Source organism: Mastomys coucha, chromosome X, assembly GCF_008632895.1.
Source record: "Mastomys coucha isolate ucsf_1 chromosome X, UCSF_Mcou_1, whole genome shotgun sequence".
NCBI classification, from domain to species: Eukaryota; Metazoa; Chordata; class Mammalia; order Rodentia; family Muridae; genus Mastomys; species Mastomys coucha.
This window is the reverse complement of record NC_045030.1, coordinates 163,000,034-163,011,479: the sequence shown is the minus strand read 5'-3', so window position 1 is coordinate 163,011,479 and position 11,446 is coordinate 163,000,034. Positions and strand designations below refer to the sequence as shown.

Genomic DNA, 11,446 nt, shown 5'->3' with positions numbered 1-11,446 from the left:
CTTTACTTACATTTCAAATTTTATGCCCTTCCCCCATTTCTACTCCAAAAACCTCCATATTCCACCTCCCCTCTTTCTGCTCACTAACCCACCTGCTCTTGCTTCCCTGTCCTGGCATTCCCCTACATTGGGGAATCAAGCCAATGGCCTCTCTTTTCATTGATGTCCAACAGGGCCGTCCTCTGCTACATATGTGGCTGGAGCCATGGGTCCCTCAATATGTACTCTTTGGTTGATGGGAGCTCTGGAGGTACTTGTTGGTTCATGTTGTTGTTCCTCCGATGGGGCTGCCAACCCCTTCAGCTCCTTGAGTCCTTTCTCTAGCTCCTTCATTGGGGACCCTGTGCTCAGTCCAATGGATGGCTGTGAGCCTCTATTTGTGTATTTGCCAGGCACTGTCAGAGCCTCTCAGGAGACAACTATATCAGGCTCCTGTCAGCAAGCACTTGTTGGCATCCACAATAGTATCTGGGTTTCGTAACTGTATATGGGATGGATCCTCAGGTGGGACAGTCACTGGATGGCCTTTCCTTCAGTTTCTGCTCCAAAATTTGTCTCTGTATCTCCTCCCAGGATTTTGATCCCCTTCTAAGAAGGACTGAAGTATCCAAACTGCGGTCTTCCTTCTTCTTGAGCTTCATGTGGTCTGTGAATTGTATCTTGGGTATTCTGAAATTCTGGACTAATATCCACTTATCAGTGAGTTCATACCATATGTGTTCTTTTGTGATTGGCTTACCTCACTCAGGATAATTTCCATAGGATATTCTTTGAAAAAAATTTGTAGCTTCTAGAATATTTCAATATACTCGGTGACCACAATTTCCATTCCCAAGTATTTCCCTAACTTAAGTATCCCCACAGAAATTTGTACAGAAATATTTTTGAACATTTTCAACACCTACAAGTGGTATATAAGACAAATGCTTAATATAAAGTTGGTAGGATACTAAGGAGGAGGCATGGAGGCATTACTGGATAGTAATGTCCTAGTGGCTGAGGCTCTAGTTACATGGGCATGTAAGTTCATTAAAACTCATGGAACTTAGGATCTGTGAAATTGTATCTCAATTATAGTTTTGGCAGTTCCTATACTCTTTGTTCTTCTGATATCAGGAGTGACTGTGGTTGCTCCTCTCTCATACCTCTTGGAGATTTATTCATCGCTACCTGATTACTTGAAATTTATCACAGCATGCTCAGACATGTACTGCTAACTAACGTGATTTTTTTCTTCCATTTTACAGCATTAAACTATGAGAAACAAAGGGGATTTTCAAACACACAGTAGTGTGTTTTTTATAGGTCTTGTTATTTTTGGTTTGTATTAGATGTAATTTTTTTCTTATACTAAAACAAAATCTAGTATAGAGCTCTGTAAAGAAGCTTAAGGGAATTTTGTCGAGTAATATATGTGTTAAAGTTCCATTTAAAATTCTTGTTCTTGAAACTTCTGCCTTTTAAGACAAAGAATTCCTGAAAATAATTTAATTATTTGGTTTGGCTTGGTTTGGTTTTTCATTTTCTTGAGACAGGGTTTCTCTGTGTAGCCTTGGCTGTCCTGGAACTCACTCTGTAGACCAGGCTGGCCTCGAACTCAGAGATCCACTTGCCTCAGCTTCTAAAGTTCTGGGATTTAAGGCGTGTGTCATCACCACCTGGCTCAATTTAATATTAATATTTGTGATGTTTTAGGAACATGGTCAGGGTAAATTAATTTCTACACCAGTATAAATTTTTTCAAAGTAAGATTTCAAAGGGTGTCTATTTTTATTACATTGCTTTTGAAGTCAGAAGGTGTATTCTTGGCTTTTGGGTTGAGAAACTTTATTGGTGAAGCCAAAAGCTGTTTAGAGGTTGACTAGGAACTAGGGGAGTACCACTTTAGAATTCCTCAATTTCTATTTGCTTTGTTTTGTTTTGTTTTGGTTTTGTCTTTGTTTTGGTTTTCCAAGAGTCATAAAAAAAATTGACAGTGATGTCTGTAAGTATTATTTTTGTAGTAGTTGCTATTGTTCAAGACTAAAACTTGCCCTTTCTATCAAGAAGAAAAAAGCTCATGACAGCTCCCATGGGTTGAAGTTTGATAAGAAAGGAGGCCTATTGTTTTTGAAATTACCAGGATGTCTTCAGCCGTAGTGTACATGGAAGACAGTGGAAAGGACATGCTAACGTGTAGACTTAGTACGATTATAAAAGAACTTCCATATTTCTCCTTCCTCATGTTCCTTTCTTTTCTTCAGACTTCTTTTCCTTGATAAGAACTAGAAGATTATTTGAGTTATGTGATTCATACTTCTTCAGTTATTTATGACAGATTTAGATGTCTTGTTGAATAATACTGTTTAAACTTAAACAAGGAGATTCAATAGTATCTTCACATAAAACCACAAACTCTCAAATTGCCTAGTCATTCTTCCTAAGTGTAGTTCATGATAACATCATCTGCTGGGTAGTCAGCTTGACTGAAACTAAAGGCTTCTGAGATGAGGGAATCTCAATTAAGGAAATGCTGCCATAAGATTGGTCCATAGGCAAGACTTTAAGGCATTTTCATAGTGATTGATGGGAGCAAGACCAGACAATTGTGGATGGGGTCATCCCTGGGATGAGGGACCTAGGTTCCACAAGAAACAGGCTGAGTAAGCCATAATGATTAAGCCAGTAAGCAGTATTCCTCCAGGGCCACTGACTCAGCTGGCTCCCAGTTCTGAACCTGTTTGAGTTCCTGTCAGGATTTCCTTCAATGTTGGACTACTATGTGGAAGTATAAGCCAAATAAATTCTACCCTGCCCCAAATTGCTTTGGACATGATGTTTCATCACAGTGATAGTAACCCTAACTAAGACACATCTTAAAATTTGTCTTTAAATAATTAGGTCTTTGAATGGTACTATAGGTTTAGAGGAGCAGTTTTTTTTTCTGATTTAAAGCATTTTTTTCCTTGAAAAGAAAAGAGTTTATTTGGCTTATAGTCCATCATTGAGGGAAGTCAGGGCAGGAACCTGGAGGCAGAGACCATGGAGGAGTTTTTCTTACTGGTTTGCTCCTCATGGCTCCTTCAACTTATTATTATTTTTTAGATTGGATATTTTCTTGATTTACATTTCAAATGTAACCCTAACCCTAACCCTAACCCTAACCCTTTTAAGGTGTCCCCTTCGGAAACCCCCTAACTCATCCTCCCCTCCCCTGCCTCTATGAGGATTCTCCCCTGCCCACTCACTTCCATCCTCCTGCCCTGGCATTCTTCTACACTGGGGCATCAAACACCCTCAGGTCCAAGGGCCTCTCTTCCCAATGATATCCAACAAGGCCATCCTATGCCACATATGTGTCTAGCCCCATGGGTCACTACATGTGTTTTGTTTTGTTTTTTCAAGACAGGGTTTCTCTGAGTAGCCCTGGCTGTCCTGGACCTCACTCTGTAGACCAGGCTGGCCTCGAACTCAGAAATCCACCTGTCTCTGCCTCCCAAGTGCTGGGATTAAAGGCGTGCGCCACCACTGCCCAGAACGGGTCACTCCATGTGTATTCTTTGGCTGGTGGTCCAATCCCCGGAAGCTCCAGGGGATCTGGCCTGTTGACACTGTTGCTTCCTCTATAAGACTACTTGGCATCATCAGAACCCAGTTCTCCCACCACAGTGATCCCTGGTTACCCCAACACACCAAAAAAGCAAGACCACCAGAGAAGCAGTTCTGAACTTGTGGGTTTTGACCCCTTTGACAATCCTTTATCTACATTGGTTTATTATTTAACTTATTATTTATTATTTAACTTATTATTATTTGATTTATTATTTAACTTATTTATTATTTAACTCCTGATTTATAAAGTAGCAAAATCAGAGTTATGAAGTAGCAACAAAAATAATGTTATTGTTGGGGGTCATCACAATGTGAGGAACTATATTAAAGGGATACAGCATTAGAAAGTTTGAGAATAACTGATTTTTAGGATTTATGGCTATGTACACACATTGAGAAAGCATTTATGGATATGAAAATTTTTTTGATGAAGTACATTTGCAGTTATTCTATTTATAACATGGGTGTATCATCACACAAGTAAACATGCACACTCTGATTTCTGTATTCCACCCCTGGATTTGGAAAACCAACAGTGTTAGAATATTGTTTTTCATTGCATAACAAAGAAATTTTAAAATGCTAATGGAAACCTTGCTTTAATCTCTATTAACTATACTTAGGAATAAAACATAGGCTGCAAGAATAAGAGTTATTTGACAGGCTTTCTTAGAACTCTTGTAAACTAATTTCTCTAGAACCCAGAAAACTCATCAAATATACATTATAAGTCCCTTGTATACAAGATAATATGGATACCCAAGGGATGTATACTTTTTTAATCCTTAAATATTCTGTACTTGGAACAGATAATGGTAACTAATTACACATTTTTGAAATGTAGGAGTAAGGCAACACAAGGTTGAAGATGGCTCTGAAGCCTAAGGAAGAACTGCGAAGGGCAAATATCACAGAAGCTTCCTGCCACTATTTTAAAAGTTTTCTCTGAGAAGTTACTCAGAGGAGCTGCAAATAAAAAATGTATGGGGCAAGCAGCAAGAAGAGAATAAAATATGAACAAAGAAAAGAAAAAAAACAATAGGAAGAAATAAAGGATTGAGTGACAGAGGAAGAAAAGAATAGACTTCATGGGGTCAGTTAGAGAGAGGAAACTCAAGTCCTGGGAGAAACACAAAAGGATACAAAGGGAGAAATGGAGGGTGGTGGATTTAATAAAAAAGACTAAGATAGATAGAAATGAAATGATGAGAAAGAGATGAAGAAAGAGAGACAGAGACAGAACAAGAATCATGGACATAATTAAAGAAGAGGTAAGACTGGTGGGGGGCTAACACCTTTAATCTTAGCTCTAGTGAGGCAGAGGCAGACAGAGCTCTATGAGTTCAAGGGCAACCAGGTTCCAGGCTAGCCAGCTCTACCAAGTGAGACAGTCGTAAAATAGGGGCAGCAGGGGATAGAAAAATAAGAGGCACAGAGAAAAGCTGAGACAAGGTATAGCTTTAAGTTTTTATGATTTTCTACTTTGTAAAAGTTCTTTCGGGGTTCTTAATCCTGTCTCCTAAAAATAACTTTCCTGGCTCAGCTCAGCTTCTGCTGACTCGACAATCTCTTATTTTTGTCCTGCCATACACTACTCTGCCTCGATTTCCAGAAGTTAAAGAGACAACCAACACAAAAGATCAGAGGGTCAAGCAGTTTGGTCAGTTGACTACACATTAGGGATCCCTTCAAAGGGCCAGAAACACAAAGGACAAGCATATATACAGCGAGAGGAAAGGAGGCTCTTCATGGTCCTTTTGACCATGATACACTTAGGTATAAGGCCTACTATTGGCTCTGAACCCCCAAGACCAATTTCACAGCACATAGGGGATTTACTTAAAGGTCAGGGAATAAGACACTAAGAGGAGGTAGAGGACAAAGGGAAAGAGGAAGGGAACAGGGAAGAGGTATCAGTCCCAGAGTCAAGGACAAAGGCCTGCATCTAGATAGAGAAAACAGACATGGCCCATAGTCAAATGGCAGTTTATACAGGAACAAGGGGAAACCCCATGTTAGGATGAGATGTTTAATACTGATTCATTTGATATATTAATAAGGTGAACCAAAAGGATATTTGGATTGCTGGACTTCAATACAGCTATAGCTGGAACCTGGTAGTCAGTCTCAACAGGAGGAAGTAGACAAATAAGGGAATAGACTTTGGTGGCTAGCTTTAGGAATGTAATCTCGTGGGTTTTTTTGTTTGTTTGTTTGTTTGTTTGTTTGTTTTAGGGAGATGGAATGAGTAGAAACTCAAGGCTTACCAAAGTCATGTAGGCCATGCTAGAGATGTCTGGAATCACTTCACCAGGCCTTGCTCTACAGAATCATTGTGATATATGTTCTAATCAAAGTGTCAGGTTGAACACTCCTGAATTCATCTCTTGCACAGCTAGTAATGGCATACCACTCCCAGAGTGCAGCAGAGTCTTGGAGTTTGGCCTTCACATTTCTAGCCTTAAGGAAGGTGCCCCGTTCTAACCATCATATAGGTATCCTACTTAATCCATCAAGTAGACGCCACATTCATCATAAGGAGAGTGTCCTGCTCAATATCAGATAGGTGTCCTGATCTAACTATAGCAGTGCTGGCTTCCCGGATGATTAGATGAATTGCAAAGTCATTAATTTTTCCAATATACATTAGGGTCCTTCTTTCCCAAACAAGGAAGCCTTGGTAAACTAGAAATATCACAGTACAAACAATGAGACTGTTTAATGGAAGCAGAAGTTGCCATCCTAAAGGCAAAACAGTGCTGGCTTGTTATATCTTCTGGTGTTCTCAGAGTTCTAAAGGGCAAACACCACTAAAGGTCATAAGGTCAAGTAGTTCTGTCAGTTGACTACACTTTGGGGATCCTTTCAAGGGCCAGAAAGGCAAAGTATTTTATTATTACAAGGTGAACTCAATGATAGAGAAGGTGAGAAGAAAGAAGGTTATTCATGGCCCTGTTGACCATGGTGCACATAGGTATAAGGACTGACATTGGCTAAGATCCACCAAGTTCTTAGTACAAAGGAGATTTATTTGCCTCGGAGGGACAAAGGTCAGGTAATAAGAGATTAAGTGACAAGAGAGATAACAGGGAGAAGGGGAAGAAAATGAGGTAGACAGCGAAGGGATTTTAGACCCAGACTGGAGGACAAAGGCCTCCATCTGGATAAAGGAGACAGACATGACCCAAAGAAAAAATGGCAGTTTATGCAGGTCTAAGGGGAAACCCCAAATTAGGATGAGGTATTTAAAATTGAATGAATATTCGGTCATGATAATTAAGTGAACTTAAAGGGGCTTTTTGATTGCTGGACTTCTATACTTTGATAGCTGTACCTTTGTAGTCAGGGTCATGATGAGGAAGTGGACAAATAAGGGAATAGACCTTGGTGGCTAGTTTTTGGAATGTAATCTACAATTTTTAACAAGGTAGAGGGATTAGGTACAAGGGCAAGGCCTGCCAGAGCCATGTAGGCCATGCTGGAGCTAGCTAGAATCTCTTCATTAGGCTTCTGTTAGACAGCATCTTGTGGTATATGGTCTACTTCACAACATGAGACATAGCTATCTGGAATTTATCCATGTGGATGGGATGGCAGTAGTGAAGCTCCACTTTCAGTGTACAGATGTGTCTCGAACGTTGGCTTTCACGCCTCTAACCATAAAGTAGCTGTTTTGCTGTAACCATCATGTAGGTGCCCAACTCTAAACGTCATACAAGTATCAAATCATACTTGACCCATCAGATAGATGTCCTGCTCATCCTCAGGTAGATGTCCTGATCTAAGTATAGCAGCACTGTCTTCCTGGATGCTTAGATTAATTGTAAAGGTATTAACTTTTCCTATACCCCTTAGGGCTCCAGTTCTTAAAATAAAGAAGGCATATCAAACTAAAAATGTCACAGTACAATCAATGAGGCCATTTAGTGGAAGTAGAAGTTGCCATCCCCAAGGTAAAAGAGTGTTGGCTTGCTATACCCTCTGATGTTCCCAGAGTTCCAAGAGGCAACCAGTATTAAAGGTCATAGGGTCAAGCAGTTCTAATAAAGTGTCAGTTGACTATATACTTGGAATAATTTCAAGAACCAGGCACACTATTTATTATTCCAAAAGGTAAGGATAATGACAGATAAGGTGAGAGGAAAAGAGGCTCTTCATGGCCGCGTTAATCATGGTGTAGCTAGGTATAAGAACTGGTATTGGATCTGAATCCCCAAGACCAGGTTCTTAGCACAAAGAGATTTATTTACCACAGAGGAACAATGAAAGACTAAAAGAGGAGATAGAGGACCAGGGATAAGTGGAATGGAAGAAGGTAGACAGAGAACAGGTATTAGTCCCAGAGTGGAGGATAAAGGTTTGCCTCTGGGCAGAGGAGGAAGACATGGCCAGTAGACATATGGCAGTTTATACTAGTACAAGGGGGAAACACCATGTTAGGATGAGGTATTTAATATTGATTCATTGGACATGTTAGGTGATCTAAGAGGAGATTTTTGATTGCAGGACTTAAATACTTTTATAGCTAGACTTTTATAGATAGTCAGCATCAGGAAGAGAAAGTGGCCAAATAAGGGAAAAGAACTTGGTGGCTGGTGGCTAGCTTTATTATTGTAATTTCATCGTTTTTTTTTTTTTTTTTTTTTTTTAGCAAGGCAGAGGGAATAAGTAGCTATGGAGGCCATGCTGGAGATGGCTAGATGGCTAGAGTCCCTTCACTAGGCCTCTGTTAGACAGCATCATTGTGATGTATGGTCTATCTCACAATGTGGGGCAGACCCTCCTGAATTCAGTAGGGAAAGTCAAATATCAGAGAGAAATGAAGAGAAGCTGACTTCTACACCTCTAACCAAAAAGTGGATATCCTGCCCTAACCATCATATAGGTACCCCACTCTACCCATCATCAGGAGAGTATCCTGTTCGACATCAGGTAGGTATTCTGATCTAACTATAGCAGCATTGGCTTCCTGGGTACTTAGATAAATGGTAAAGTACTATCTTTTCCTGTACCCATTAGGGCTCCAGTTTCCACAATATGGAGGGTTTGCCAAATTAGAAGTGTAGCAGTATAACCAATGAGTCTGTGTAGAAGTAGAAGTTGCCATCCTAAAGGAAAATCACTGCTGGCTTTTTATATCTTCTCCTGTTTCCAGAAGTCCAAAGGGCTACCAACCAACACGAAAGGTCATAGGGTCAAGCAGTGCTAACAAAATGTCAGTTGGATACATGTTGAAGATCCTTTCAAGAGCTAGGTACATAAAACATTTCATGCTACAACCAGGTTAGTACAATGATAGATATGAGAAGAAAGGAGGCTCTTCATGGCTAAGCTGATCATGGTATAGTTAGGTATAAGGACTGGTATTGTCTCTGAATCCCTAAGACTAACTTCTCAGCACAAAGGAAATTTATTTCTCCCAGAGATAACAGTAGATAAAAGAATAAGAAACTAAAAGGGGATAGAGGAACAAGGAGAAGAGGAAGAAAACAAAGCAGACAGAGAAGAATTATTTATCCTAGTGTAGTGGACGAAGGCTTGCCTCTGGACAGCAGAGTCAGACATGGCCAATAAGCAAATAGGAGTTTATAAATGTACAAAGGGAAACCCATATTACAATGAGGTATTTACTATTGATTGACTGGACAGGTTAATTAGGTGAACTAAGGGTTTTTTTTTTTTTTTTTTTAAATTTCTGGACTTCAATACTTCGATAGCTTGACCTTGGTAGTAAGCTTCAGGATAAGGAATGGCCAAATAAGGGAATAGACCCTGGTGGCTAGCTTTAAGAATGTAATATATTGTTTTTAGCAATGAAGAAGGAACAGGTAGACAGGTAATGCTTGCTAGAACTGTATAGGCCATGCTGGAGCTGTCTAGAGTCCCTTCCCTAGCTATAGTGGACAGCATCTCTGTGGTGTATGTTATGGTCTAGCTCTTAATGTGGGGTGGAGTCCTACTAAATTCATCCCTGGAGCTGTCAGTAGTGAAATGCCACTCTCAAAGTGCAGCAGAGTCATGGAGCATGGCTTTCACACCCCTAACTATAAGGTAAGTGTCCTGCTCTAACAATCATTTAGGTGTTCTACTCTAAGTGTCATGGAAGTATTCTACTTGACCCATCAGGTAGATGCCCTGTTCATCATGAGGTGGGTGTGGTGCTCATCATACTGTAGGTGTTCTGATTGAAGTGTAGCATCAGTGGTTTCCTGGATTATTAGGTAAATTGTAATGGCATTATCTTTACCTATTCTTATTAGAGCTTGTGTTCCAAAATTAAGGAAGATTTGACAAAGAAGAAACGCTGCAGTGATACTAATGTGACTAGTGGAACAGAAGATGTCCTCCTAAAGACAAACCGCTGGAGATAAGTAGTTTTCCCTGCTTGCCCCTGAGCAGATGAATGCTTTCCTCTTTACAGCTAGAATCTCAATCAGAGGAGGGAGGCCCTGCCCAGGAATTAGCAAGACTGAGACTAGAAAGCAAGGCAGAGGCTTCTGTGGTATTTTCCCTAGTCATTGAGCATCTTAACTAGAATGATTAAGCTTAGCAAAGACACATACAGGTGGTTTCCAATGTGATTTAAATCTCAGACAAACCATAGCAGAAGAAAACTTTCTAAAGATATCTATACTCCAGGCAGGGAGAAGAAACATGCACTATTTTGAAAATAGTGCAAATGTAAAAAGACAAAATGGCCAGCTGCAAAGATACAGCATCTGATGAGAAGAAGATATATCTAGCTACAAAATTCATCAAACAAGCACCTCCAGGTGAATTTAAGGAAGTCTTCCATGATATTCGGCAGTTGATTAATAATGACAATCTTCTCAGGAAAAGGATAGGACAGGCAATTGCTCAATATAACATGCATCAGTTCATACCCGTGAAGATAGAAGGGTATGAAGATCATACTTTAGTTACAGAACATGGTCATCTGGGTAACAACAGATTTTTTGATCCAAGAAACAGAATTTCTTTTAAGTTTGATCACCTACGAAAAATAGTCAGTGACCTCCAACTAGAGGTTACAGATGGAAATTTATCATATTTGAGGGATTGCTGTGATAGGGCTTTAAAAGCCTATGTGAAACAGAATTATTCTACTGGCTTTAGTACTGTTTATGGTAAAATTATACAAGGGAAAAAGACCATTATTGCTTGTATTGAAAGCCACAAGTTTCAGCCAAAAAAATTCTGGAATGGATGCTGGAAATCACAGTGGAAGTTAACCATCACTCCACCCACAGCACAGGTAATTGGAATGCTCAAAGTTCACGTTCATTATTATGAAAATGGAAATATTCAGCTAGTTGTCCATAAGAATGTACAAGAATCATTAACAGTTATCAGTGAAGATCAAACAGTGAAGATGTTTATTAAGATCATTGAGAGGGTAGAAAATGGGTATCAGGCAGCTGTTAGTGAAAACTACCACACAATGTCATGTACAACATTCAAAGCCTTGCGCAGACAGCTTCCAATTACCTACCACAAAATGGACTGGAACAAGATACATACGTATAAGATCTGCAAAGAACTCAAGTTGAAACATGCTTAATGGCCCACTGTAGCAGTCTCTAGGATGTGTGGGCTTAGAAGATCCAACAGGGTTTACTCATAAAATAAATATGAGAGTAACTTATGGTATATTGCTGAACCTATAACACTGTTTTGATTCATTGGTGCATTCTCTGCGTTGTTGAATCAAACACCCATGTCACTCTCAAATTCTTGCTGAATCCAACACGTATGTTACTCACAAATTGGAATAAAACCAAGTGAAAAAAAAACTCTGAGGCAATGTCTTTCTATTATAACCTGGTATTTCAGAGAACGCTAGTGTCTTTTTTTT

The 11,446-nt window shown here is 39.7% G+C and overlaps 1 protein-coding gene and 1 pseudogene across 2 annotated transcripts in view; one reads left to right on the top strand and one right to left on the bottom strand.

Annotated features, from left to right (window-relative positions):
- Mid1 (midline 1) overlaps nt 1-11,446 on the bottom strand; it is a 363,560-nt gene that overhangs the window by 257,315 nt on the left and 94,799 nt on the right. The window lies entirely within an intron of this gene.
- On the top strand, nt 8,272-11,258 carry LOC116090731 (annotated as a pseudogene). The gene is made up of 2 exons (XR_004118802.1): nt 8,272-8,523; nt 9,852-11,258. The product of XR_004118802.1 is annotated as an F-actin-capping protein subunit alpha-1 pseudogene (transcript).